The following is a 13,515-nucleotide window of genomic DNA, read 5'->3' as shown; positions in this document are numbered from 1 at the left end:
CAAAATCCCAACTTGATAGTTCTTATGAATTTCCCAATATGTGCCATTTAAGATTAAAATCAATTCTTCCACCATTAGGCACATTTTACTCTTTCAAGGAGTAATCAATAATTCCATTTCATTTTCAAAGGTTAACTAAAACCTTGAAAATGCTCCTTGAGTGTCAATTTCCTCAAAGTTGGGTTAACTACCCTTCTAATCGGAGTTGACACTCTCTAACCCATCTATGGGGTAGAGAAGATGCTCCTAGGAACCCAACACCTATTGGTGCTCCTTGGATGCTCTAGGTACTCACTAGGGATAACTTCCCTAGAGACCTTCCTAGTGACCTTGTTGGGCTTCTTAGAAGCCTTGGTCACATTTTCTAGTTCAACTCTAGGGACAACCTCCCTTGTGACCTTGTTTGTGACTTTCTTAGACTTCTTAGAAGTCTTAGTCACATTTATTGTAAAAATACTCTTAGGGATGACTTCCCTAGTATTCTTGGCTTGACCACTAGACCTAGGGTTTGTTCCATAACTATATGGAACTCTATGGTAAGAGGGCACATCCTTCTTAGCCTTTGGTTTGTATCCCAAACCTCTATGGCCATTAGATGACCTTTGTGCTCCTAGACCTAGGCTATGCTCATTTTGCCCTTTTAGGATATTTTCCATCCTTTTTAGGGTCCTTTCCATTTTATCAAGCCTTGACCTCAAGACTTGATTTTCTATCACTAAGTCCTTAGTTTTAGATTTTTCATTTGATTCATGAGCATATTTGTTCTTGGGCTTGTATCTAAAATCCTTAGAGTTCTTGCCTAGACTTTTACCTACATTCCTAGCCTTAGGTGTAGTAGTTTTAGCATGAAAAGCTATATGTTTTTCTTTAACGCTATCATGCTTTCTATTTTCATGGTAAATAGCATTAAAATGATATAAGTTAGAACTATCATGCTTTTTACCATAATGTAAAGGGGTAGGCTCAATAAATGTTACCTTCTTCTTTACCTTGGAGGCTCCCCCTTGACTAATGCCTCCTTGAGCCTTGACCATCTTCTTCCCCTTGGGGCATTGACTTCGGTAATGCCCTTTTTGGTTGCAAGAAAAGCACACAATGTGCTCCTTGCTCCTTTTTATTCCGGGGATGGTCTCCTTGGGCTTCTCCTTGCCCTTTTGTGCCACTTGGCCCTTTTTCTTGGCCAATTTGGGGCACTTGCTCTTGTAGTGCCCATGTTCCCTACATTCAAAGCATATAATATGATTTTTATTCTTAATTGAAATATTTATACCTTTGCTTGTAGGGGTGACATCTTTCCCTTTGGATCCGGAGGTAGAAGCTTCCTCTTGATCCGATCTTGATTCTCCTCCATTTGATTTTTCTTGACTCGTGGAGGTAGAAGCTTCTTCAATCTCTTCATCTCTTGACCCGGATGTAGAAACTTCTCCTTCTTCTTGATCCGGCGTCACCAAGGATTGCTCCCCCTCAATCCTAGAGGTGGAGGCTTCATCATCTTGAATATGAAACAAGGAGTATGCTCCCTCCTTGTTCCCTTCGTTGCATTCCCTTGAGGATGAAGCTTCTTGGATTTCCTCTTCTTCGGAGGTTGAGCATCTCTCAACCTCGGAGTCCTCCTCTTGGTCTTGCTCCAAAGAGTCAGCCTCTCTGGATTCTTCATGATCTTGTACAGTGGAGGGGATCTCTTCATGAAGCTTAGCCAATTTGCTCCAAAGTTCCTTTGCATCTTCAAATTCTCTAATTTTGCAAAGAATGGTGCTTGGCAATAAATTGACCAAAAGCTTGGTCACTTTGTCATTTGCCTCGCACCTTTGGACTTGCTCCGGGCTCCATTTGCTTTTCTTTAGAACTTTGCCCTTTGAATTTCTTGGAGCCTTGAAGCCTTCCATTAGAGCAAACCATTGCTCTATCTCCATCATAAGAAAATTTTCGATTCTTGATTTCCAAGAATCGAAGCTCATGGAAGTGTATGGAGGAGCCACCCTTGTGTCAAATCCAAGTCCATCTTGGAATTGCATCTTGAAGTTGAGCTTGATAAAATCTTGAACTTGAAGAATTTGCTCCAACTTCTTCACCCTCTAGCTTTTCTTGTTATGCTTGACCCTTCCGGCGATGATTCCGGTGAAGAGCGGCCTCGCTCTGATACCACTTGTTAGGACCAAAAGTAGCTAGAGGGGGGGTGAATAGCTCGTCGCGTTCGCTCGTTGCTCGGCGTTGCTTGTTTCTTCAAAGATGTGCAGCGGAAATACAAAGAAACAATCACACAACGCTAACACGGTTGGTTTACTTGGTATCCACCTCACAAGAGGTGACTAATCCAAGGATCCACACCAACACACACACCCTCCACTAAATAAAACTCTCCTTTATGGTAACTACCAAGGGTGGAGAAGCCCTACAAGACTCAATACAAGAAGAGAGGGAAAGGATACAAGAAATACAAGCTTACAAGCTTACAATGAGTAAAACCTAACCCTAGCTTCTCTTCTTGGCTTTGATCCGCCTCTTGACTTGGAACACTTCCAAGATCCTTCAAGAGCTGGCGATCTGAGCTTTGTGAGTCTGTGGAGGGGAATGGAGTGAATCGGAGAAGAGATGCGAAGGAAATGAACGCACGGCTTTCTCGACGCCAGCGGTCGGATCCGATCGATTGAATGTTCCCAATCGATCGGGAGGCTTTGGATCGATCCACGGATCGATCGAGCGCCATGCGATAAGCGCTGGATCGATCCACGGATCGATCCAGGCTTATCGCTTGAGCGATCCCAATCGATCCACCGATCGATTGGAACATCTGAATCGATCCACGGATCGATCCGGAGGCTCTCTGCTTAGAAGGCCTGGATCGATCCAGCGATCGATCCAGCTCTGAATCGATCCAGCGATCGATCCAACTTGCCCAAAACCAAGTTCCAAGCCTCTCAAACCAACATCCGGTCAACCTTGACTGTTGGTACATCATGCCTAGCATCCGGTCACTCCTTTGACCTGCTAGGACTTCCCACCAAGTGTCTGGTCAATCCCTTTGACCCACTTAGACTTTTCTATTCATGCCAAGTATCCGGTCACTCCTTGACCTACTTGGACTTCCATCGATGTCCGGTCAATCCTTTGACCTATTTGATTTTATTCCTCGTGCCAAGTATCCGGTCAATCCTTTGACCTACTTGGACTTCCCAACACCGGATGTCCGATCATCCTTGATCCATCTGGATTTTCCCTGCACGGCTTCACTCACCGGACTTTCACCTAGCTTCACTCACTAGGGTTTTCCAACTACCTAGCTTCACTCACTAGGGCTTTCACCTGGCTTCACTCACCAGGACTTTCACCTAGCTTCACTCACTAGGGTTTTCCTTCTGCCTGGCTTCACTCACCAGGACTTTCACCTAGCTTCACTCACTAGGGTTTTCACCTGGTTTCACTCACCAGGACTTTCACCTAGCTTCACTCACTAGGACTTTCACTTAGCTTCACTCACTAGGGTTTTCCTTCTGCCTGGCTTCACTCACCAGGACTTTCACCTAGCTTCACTTACTAGGGTTTTCACCTGGTTTCACTCACCAGGACTTCCCTGTCAAGTATCCGGTCAACCTTGACCTACTTGACTCTTCTTCAATCAATTTCTTATTGTCAAACATCTAAACTCAAACCAAGACTCAGCTTGGTCACCCAGGTCAACCTTGACCTGAGGGATGTTGCACCAACAGGAAATACCTCAGTTAGTGAAGACGAGCGGAAGGAAAAAGCAAAGTCTTACCAAATGGAGCGCCTATAGCCGCAGTGATCAGGTTGAGTCCAAAAAGATGTAAAAAAACCTTCTTATAATATTACGAATAGGAGAAGGCAGACTCCCTTTAATTTCTCTGAAGCTGTAGGGCAAATAGGTTGATGCCTATGTTCGGGCAGTTCAAAGGGTGAAGGAAGGTTGGAGCGTCATTGGGTCGGTCATGTCACCGGCTCGGGCAGCCTGATAAAGAAGAAGCGAGATTTCCAACCTTTGTTGGAGGAAGACATATCAGGGAAGAATTTACACCCGACCTGAGATTGCACCATGAAAATGCCAGGCTTGGATCGTTTGAGAGAATAGAAGTGGTGGAAAATTTGGGCGGTTAAAGAGATTTGGTATACCCTACAGAGGATAACCATGCCACAAATAGCACGAAAAGCATTGGGAGCAAACTGCGAAAGTGGGATACCAAAATATTGACTCAAGGAAGAGAAAATTGGGTGAAGAGGAAAGCGAAGACCTCTCAAGAGTTGATCCTTGAAAAAAGTTACAAAGCCTTGGGGAGGGGAAGAAGGGTGTTCATTTGGTCTGAGAGCTCGCAGTTGATAGTCTTCAGTAAGGTGCAGACTAGCATGGATCTGGGCCAAGTCACTATCATCTAAGTCTGAAATATAATATGAACACGAGAGCATCTCCTTACCTTCAGCCATAAGGGCACGGGGAAGGATGAAGAGAAAAATAAGAAGCGCCCACAGGAAACAAATGTAGAGGAAAGACTTAACGGGAAGAGCCGAGGAAAAATGGAAGAGTCGAGAGCAACCACAAGGGTGAGAAGATGACGGCGGACGACCTTTAGGGTTTATAAAGCCAAACCCCTAGGAAGCATCAAAAGGAGGGGGAGGTATGATAAATTGAGTCATCGGATCTAGGGTCACGTGCCAAAAGGCGTTGATCAGTCACCGTGGCGGGAAAGGTTCGTGGGACACGTGTCATTCCCCTATCAAAGGTATTAATGATGGACGTGACAAGGAAATCATGGAAGAAGATTTTTGTACGGCAGCATTTAGGCGCAGGAAAGCTATACGTCAGGGGGAAAGACGATCATGCGGTTACCTTGGGAAAAGCAAAGGAAAGCCATACATCACGGTTATACGGCCACCTCGGGAAAGAGGGAGGAAAATGAAGAGGAACATGAATTTGAATTTGGCGCTCAATAAGATTTACAATAAATAAATAGCTTGACTGATTAAAGTTTGTATGAGATATTTGCAGGAAATATCCCAAGTAGCGCACAATCGGCTGGACACCCACAATGCGGCACCAGAGCGGGAATTTCAGGGATGACCCCCGGGCCAACCCTCAAATATTAATCCACTTCCTGGACCAGCCCTGAGGACTTTCTTAAATGGCTTCTTGCCCACTCCTAGACTTTCATCCCAGTGCGAGTTATAAGTGTGCATGCTCTCACGCCCAATGACCTTCTAGGTCGGTGTCCCAGACTCTCGCCCCAGTGCGAGTTATAAGTGAGCATACTCTCACGCCCAACGACCTTATAGGTTGGTGCCCCCAATTCTCGCCTCAATGCAAGCCACAGGGGGATATATTTTCGTGCTCAACGAGTCTGCGGGCCATATTTTTACTTCAAGTCTGAGTTAGCAGTTCAAATTTAAGCCTCAAGAAAGCGCGCCTGTATGAGCCACGACTTCCCAACCCTTATGGTAAGAAAAAGGTTTGGTAAGTAAAATATCCTTTCTGAATTATCTTTTCTAGCAAATCCTTTCTAGCAAATTCTCTTGGGGGCATGCGTCTATGGAACATGATAATAGAAGAGACAAGGAAATACAGACCCACACCCTAATAGGCAGATAGTGCATAGAACATTGTTTATTAAAAGAAAGTTGAAGAACATTTTTCAAGAGGTCACAATATTACAAGAGCAAGACGCCTGGTTCCTCTTCGCTAGATGAGCTTGCGCTTGAGCCAGTTCTTCCTTGATACATTGGATGTGGCTTTGTAGATGGGCAATAGTTTCATCTTTTATTTGGCTTTCCTCTTGCAGGAGGGTTATAGTATCCTCGTGCTTCAATTTCAGATAGGCAATAAAATGAGTCTGACTCCTCAGGTCTGAATGAGCCTTATGCTTTAGAACTACCTCGGCTAAAGTCCTGGATTTAGCTGCCAGCTAGAGCTCTTTCATTTCCCGATGGAGAGAGGATTGAAGGTCCCTACTTTGAGTCATCTCAAGCAGGGCCTCATCTTTATGAGTTAATAACTGGGTCAAATAGTTGAGCTGGTGGCGCAGAGAAGATATCTCGTCTGATTCCATGGGCAAAGAGGAAGGTAGCCTGAGGGAAGTGAAGGCGATAGTATGTGAGACCCCTTTTTAAAGAAGGGAACATGGAGGGAAGGTGAAGAGTGAACCTTGGAGCATGCGAAGATGTTTGGGAAATAGTGTGGCATTTATGGAAAAGAAGCATGCTTGAGAATTGGAAAATGGACAAGCACGCCGTAAAATCCCACCAAGAATTTATGGAAGGTGATAAATTCTAAGTGGGATATGGGGAAAAGGGCTAGCAGCTAAGGAGACACAAAGGCAAGGTCAGGTAAGAACGAGGCTTGGGTCTAGTCAGTCGGACTGGAGCCTCCTTCGACTAGACTTGAGGGGGAGGCTTGTGATACGGTGCATAATAGGGGGGTCGGATAGCTGACGTGGTCGAAAGTCAAGCCCCCACAGGGCGGTCAGAAGTCAAGCCCATGAGGCGGTCAGAAGTCAAGCTCATGTGGCGGTCAAGAGTCAAACCTACGTAATGGTCAAAGGTCCAGCCTACGTGGGGACCAAAAGTCTGGCCTACGTGGTGGTCAAAGATCCGGATTACAGGATGGTCCCGACCGGGCTTAAGTGGCATTCTGGGATTAGGCCTACATGGCAAGAAGTAATACTAAGGCTTACATGTAAAATACCAAAAATAGACGAATATTAATAAGAGAATTTTCCATAATTTTTGAAAATTTTTCAAGAATTTTTCGGAGCTCGTACGGACGAGTTAACGGGGATGAAAACGGGGCCCGAAAAAGCCTGTTTAGGCTACCCCGCTTTAAAGAGGAAAAGTTTTATTTTTATTTTTCTTTTCTTATTTATTTCCTCTCGTCACTGTGCTTCCTCCCCTGCGTGCCGAGCCGCCCGACACCTTCTCCTCTTTGCCCTAATCGCCGGCCACGGCAGTTTCCTCCTTTTTCTATCTCTTCTTCGCTTCCCTTCCTTTGTGCCCTAGCATCTCTACCGCCGCCTCCCAATTTCCTTTCCCCCTCCTCTGGTTCGACGAGCCACAGCCGACCGACGCGCCTCCCTTCTTCCTCCCTGTCCAAGCGCCGGCGACGCTCGAGCACAGCCGAGCAAAGACCTTTCTCTGCCCTAGCCTCTCCACCAGCCGCACCCGAGCACCGACTGCCGACAAATCTCTCTTGCCCTAGCCTCTGCTTCGCCGACCCCGATCCACTGTCGGTTGAGGGTTTCTGTCGCTCCTCCTCAGTCCTAGCCGACCACCACTGTGCGCTGTCTTGTTGATCATCGCCGATTCCCTGGTGCTACCCTGCCCTAGATTTCCTTTTGCTGACAGGATCTGAACAAAACAGCAGTGAGGTGAGCATGCGTATCCTTATTGATTTCTAGGAGTTCAATCTTGGATCATATCAATAAATTCCTGGTAGTATATCTAATTTCCAGCAATTGCCTATTCCCGCAGCCCTTAGTCCAGCAGGTATTCTTGCTTCCAGCAGCTGCTCACCTCGTGTCCGACAACGAGCAGCCGCTAATTGTGCAGCAACTCTTCGTCCAGCAGCACTTTGTCCAACAGTAACCCTTGAGTTCTAGCAGCGGCTGAATTAAGGTAAGGATTAGGTGATTGATTATGTAGATGTGTAATCATGTGTAAATGGAATTAAGTTTGGATTCTTGATCCATTGGTGGATTGTGGATTAGGTTTATGCTATTGTGTTAATTAGGGTTTGTCCCTAAATTAGTGTAAGAGATTTTTATTTAGCTATTTATAAGAATTAGCTAAATAAAATGTATATGTATTGGTGACACAGGACTTTGACGCGAGACGAGTATCTCAACGTCGGATTTGGACCTGATACGATCCTTTCTATTGGAGGCGGGTACTTTTGACTTTATGTCTTTAATATGCATAGTAGTGAATTTAACAAATAGCAATAATTATGTTTATTATTTTGTTTCGGTTAGTCACTACCCGCTACCTGTTACATGTTTGGTTGATTGCTTGTTTTGCATCTTATGTTATTGCTTACCTGATTATACATGATTAGGGGTAGTGATATAACCATGCTTCACCATGTTCAGGACCTAGGTGTATACCTTATCTGTTCTGTGTACCCTTGATATGATTTATTGACTATGGTGCACATCATATATGTATTTAGATTGGTTCAGTATATTACCATGCTTAGTGTCATGCATCATTCGCATGATTGCATGCTATGTGATAGATTGCTCCATTATTGTCGAGCACATCGCCAGTTTCATCACTGTTCGGTGCTCCGTTGTTGACGCTCATGGGTAGTGTGACGCACCGTGGTAGCACGTCAGTTTGCTCGTTCGGTGCTCCGTTGGTCCGCTCATGGATAGTGTGATTGCAGCGTGGTAGCACGTCGAGACCCCTCCCCGTCATCGTGTACCGGGAGATGAGAGCATTGCGCTCCCCCATTTATAATTTGGGGTAGAAGTATGTGTGTACTCCAACAGCATCCCGTCCACTCGGTCACTCATCAGGAGTAGTGATGCAGAGTGCACGGTTGTCACAGCCCTACCCACTCAGTCCCACAATTGGGTGTGAGATGACTGACTGGCGTCAAGGGTGACCATGACTGCATTGGCATTATACACATTGATACATTTATTTATTGTGATTGTGTTTGCTGCATTTATTTGCTGCATATTGGTTGGATGCCCATGCTTGACATGCATACAGGATTTCTATACCTCTCGAACTGTTTATCCTTGTACCAGGTCCTGGTTACTATAGTATTCTCCTGTTCATTTCAGATTGCATTTACCTTTATTACGTCAGGAGACTGTACGCATGATTAGTGCTACATGTTACTTCCTTACTATATATATCAGTTGTTACCCGCTGAGTGTTGGACTCACCCCCGCCTCCGTTATTATTTTCAGGTTGATGCTGTCAGGAGAGAGTTCCAGTTGCTAGTCCCCTGCAGACCACGAGGGCTTATCGATCTTTTGGTTTTTTATTCTTCTTTACGAGACTATGTTTTGTACTTGTTATGTTTTGGATACTTTGGATCTTGTATGGATAGTTTTACTTGTGGATGACTTTTATTTGGATTTGCTTTTACTACATGCCTGCCTAGATGGCAGAAGAGGTAAGTTGGTTTTATCGTCGGATTTGAGCTTTACGAGTGTAGTGGAGTAGGATATCGGTTTTGAGCTTTATGAGTGTAGTTGAGTAGGGTTGTTTTCGAGTCATCATACTACTGTTAAGTTTGATTATTATTAAACTGCGTGGTTGTGTCAGCCAGAGGTTGAAATTTATATAAACTGTGTAGTTGTCTGTGTTGTTGTCTATTTATTATTGTTGTTATTCCAACCGCATGTGGCTGAGGTATATGGTGGTGTATAAAGTTTCAGATTGTCCGCCGTACAGGGGAGATGCTGCCGAAATTTCTTCGGACAGGGACTCCTCCGGGGCATGACAATTTAGTGGTATCAAAGCTTAAGTTTTACGATCGTTGTTTTCGTATTTTGGATATTTGGGATAACCTGATACCAATTTATATGGTATCAGAGCGCCAAAGTTTGGCGATACTTGTTTGATTTCCGTGTGTTGGATTTTTGAGATTTATCTGATACCAATTTATTGGTATCAGAGCAGGGTGTGATACCTGCTTTTAGTATTCTGGATATATTGTGCTAGTCCTAGTTTGCGAGTCAAACTGGGTAGTTATTTTGGTTGTATGGGTTTTCCATTACGTATATGTTTTGGACTTTCATTTCGAATTTATATGGATTTCCGATGATTTTCTCGTACGGAATTCCGAGATCAATTTGGGGACTGGACAGCTGTTAGAGTGTATACTGAAAGTCTAACCTTTTGTAAACATTTATTTTGAATAAAGAATCACATTTGGTCAAATTGTCTACATTTAGTTGTAGTTGTTCAATTAATTTATATTGTAGATAACATAGTATGTGGTGCCGCATACAGAAGATGATGTTATCAGTACCTTATAAATTATAAACAGTAGCTCACGACCAAAATGGAAAGGAACAAACCATTAGAAGGTCGTAGTGTAATTAGGAATTAGTTTATCTTGACTATATAATTACTTACACTATTACACTTAGAGTGTATTGAGTAGGACCATTTGAGGTTGTTTCTTTTATACTGACTTTATAAAGGAACAAATACCTCAGTTATTATGGAAGTGTGTACTCTTAATCCTAATATAATAACAAGCACATATATTTGATATTTATTTCTTTAATTTATCAATGGGTGAGATTTAGTTCGATGAATCAATAAGCCCGATAAGTTGGGAAATGATATCACTTATAGTGTGTGTTGTTGATTATAGAAGGAAACTGTGTCCTAGTAATCTAGGTTGATAATGTCCCCAAGATGAGCTCATAAAGATTGTCATGTTAAAACCTGCAGGTGGACTTAGTCCGACATGACGATAAGGTTGAGTGGTACTATTCTTAGATTAAGATATTAATTAAATGAGTTGTCAGTAACTCACTTAATTAGTGGACATTCGACATCTTAAACACAGAGAGACTAACACACTCATAATAAGAAGGAGCCCAAAAATGTAATTTGGGATTGGTGCGGTAGTTCAATAATAGTTCTCTAGTGGAATGAATTATTATTGATAAAATTAAGTTGTGTGTTCGGGGCGAACACGGGATGCTTAATTTTATCGGGAGACCAAAGCCAATTCCTCCTCTCGGTCCCTATCGTAGCCTCTTATTTATAGAGTACTATACCCACCTATACCCACCTTCATACCCATGATAAGGGGGCCGGCCAAGCTAGCTTGTGGTTCAAGCTAGGGCCGGCCAAGCCTTGGTTCATGGGTGGCCGGCCCTAGCTTGAACCCAAGCTTAGGTGGCCGGCCCCCATTAAATTTAAAAGAATTTTAATTTTAAATTTTTCTTATGTGGGAGATATAATTTATTGAAGAGAATTAAAATTAAAATATCTCTTCTACAAAAGATTAAGAAAAGAGATTAGATCTCTTTCCTTATTTGTGGATAGGAAAGATATTTTATTTTTTCTCTTTGAAAATTATTCACATGTTGAAAAATTAAAATTATAGAAATTTATTTTTATCAACCATGAAGGGATTTTAAAGGGAAATTTTATTTTTTTTAAATTTCCGAAGACAAATAAGGAATTTTTAATTGTTGATTGAAAATTGACTTGTTTGATCTCCATGAGGTGGCCGACCATTACAAGGTTAATTGGGAAATTTAATTTTATTTTTCTCAATTAATTCATGTCAAGGAAAGTTTAGGAAATTTTATTATAATTAAATTTCCTTATTTACCAAAGCTAAGGAATATAAAAGAGGGGGTTGGGGTGCCTTCATGAGACACAACCTCTATTATTCTCTCCCTCTTTTCCTTGGTGTTGTGGCCGGCCATCCTCTCTCCATCTCTTCCTCTTTGTGGTGGCCGAAACCCTCTCTTGCTTGGAGCTCTTGTGGTGGCCGGATACTACTTAGAGAAGAAGAAGAAGAAGGAGAGAAAACTTTCATCCCTTGGAGTTTGGTTGGTGTTTTTCTTCATCCTTGGTGAAGCTTTTGATTTGGCCGAACCTAGCAAGGAGGAGAAGAAGGTGTTTTGGTGGTCCTCATCTTGGAAGATCGTTGCCCACACAACGTCCGAGGTTAGAAGAGGAATACGGTAGAAGATCAAGAGGTCTTTCTAGAAGGTATAACTAGTATTTTTCCTTTCCGCATCATACTAGTTATTTTTGGAAATAATACCAAATATAAGAGGCATACGATTTTAGTGTTTTGAATTTGTTTTCGATGTAATGTTCTTTTGTTTTTCTTTTCCTTGTGATTTGATTGTTCTTTTCGGTTGACCTAAAGATATTTTAGGAAATTAAATATTAGTTTTCCTTAAAAGGTTTTGTCTAGTCGGTGGAGGTTGCTCCCATATCCAAGAAGGTCATGTGCCTCGCCACGTCAGTACTGGAAACCAATTTTGGAAATTAATATTTAATGGAATTAATAACCTAGGTGATTTGGATCGAACGTGTTAAGTTCTGCAGGAGATTCAAGTCAAAACCTAAAAGAACAAATAGATTAAATTTGGATTAAACGTGTTAAGTTCCGCAGGCGATCCAAGTTTAATTTAAAAGAACACATGGTAGCTAGGAAAAAGGTTCAGACCTTTGTACAAAATTTTTGTACAGTGGAACCATTAGGTTTTCCGAGTAGCAACCAACAATTGGTATCAGAGCTAGGGTTTTTGCCTCTGTGTATTTGGTATTAGTTTAATTATGCACATGACATACATAATTTAGGCAGATTAATAGTAGGATGTGCTAACTTTATGGATGCAGGATCCAACTATTATGGCTTATAGTTTTTTATGTGTGTGATTGGACCCTTGGACATGTCAAGGGCATTTATATATGTGTGCATGATTGTATTATAAAATACAGCAGGAGCTGTATTTAGTTTTTATTAGGATTTTATTTTTGATCTAGTTACATGTACATTCCTTTTATGGAATATAGGATCGATGGATGTAAATTTTTATTTTATGATCAATCTAGTTTACATGTACATTCCTTCGAGGAATATAGGATCGAAAAATGTAAAATTCTATTTATATCGCGGATCGAATCTTGCAAGGCGTGGAACCTTTTGAGGACCAGAGGCGCGGCGGAACAAGGAGCAAGATGGATGCGACATCTAGACCCGGTGGCAGTGGCCAAATATGGCAGCAGCTTGGGATGACAACACACGGAGGACAACCATAGATAAAAGCCATAATAGTTGAAAATTAGATTTTCTATTTATTGCTTTTATATTGTGATGTGTGTGTTAGTATACAGTTTTAGTAGGCTAGCATAGTTAAAATTCCTTATTTATAAATAACTAAGTGGGAGAGGGATTTTAAATAAATTCCACGGTCTCCATTACTGGTTTGTAAGTGATGCAAACAAGCTTGCGCGTTGGCTCTGAGTGCCTTCCTCCATATCGGATGAGCTTGTTTGTGGATCACTAGAACAAACTTCCATTTTGGATGACTATAGGAAGTTAATTAAGAGCGTGTGATCTTCCCCATCGGAAGGGGCACAATCTTATTAATGGACTTAGTGTCAAGTAATGGTATACACTTAGGCACGTTTAATAGTATCCTCCCCATCGGAGTCACTGCTATTATTCGTGTGACCAAAGGATACCAACTATTAATTTTATTTGTCAAAAAGTTAGGTTGACAAGATAATAAAATTAATGGGTTAAAACCCTCCTTTTACAAATGTTGAATTTGTATACGTCCACACTATCGTGGCAGACAAAATTCACGGTGTTTCGAGGTGTTGGTTAATTTAAAATAGTATTGTTTGAGGAATCAATATTATTCTAAATTTAGAGTTCTGACCAAAAGTTATTTGTGATTCTTAGGATGACTTTCAACCCACTGTCCATCATACTACAACAGAATAGACTTACTGGTCCTAACTACATAGATTGGAAAAGGAACCTGGACATTATTCTTACTGCTGAAA

The sequence above is a fragment of the Zingiber officinale genome, chromosome 5A, assembly GCF_018446385.1.
Source record: "Zingiber officinale cultivar Zhangliang chromosome 5A, Zo_v1.1, whole genome shotgun sequence".
Taxonomy (NCBI): Eukaryota; Viridiplantae; Streptophyta; class Magnoliopsida; order Zingiberales; family Zingiberaceae; genus Zingiber; species Zingiber officinale.
Note: the sequence above shows the minus strand (reverse complement) of the source record.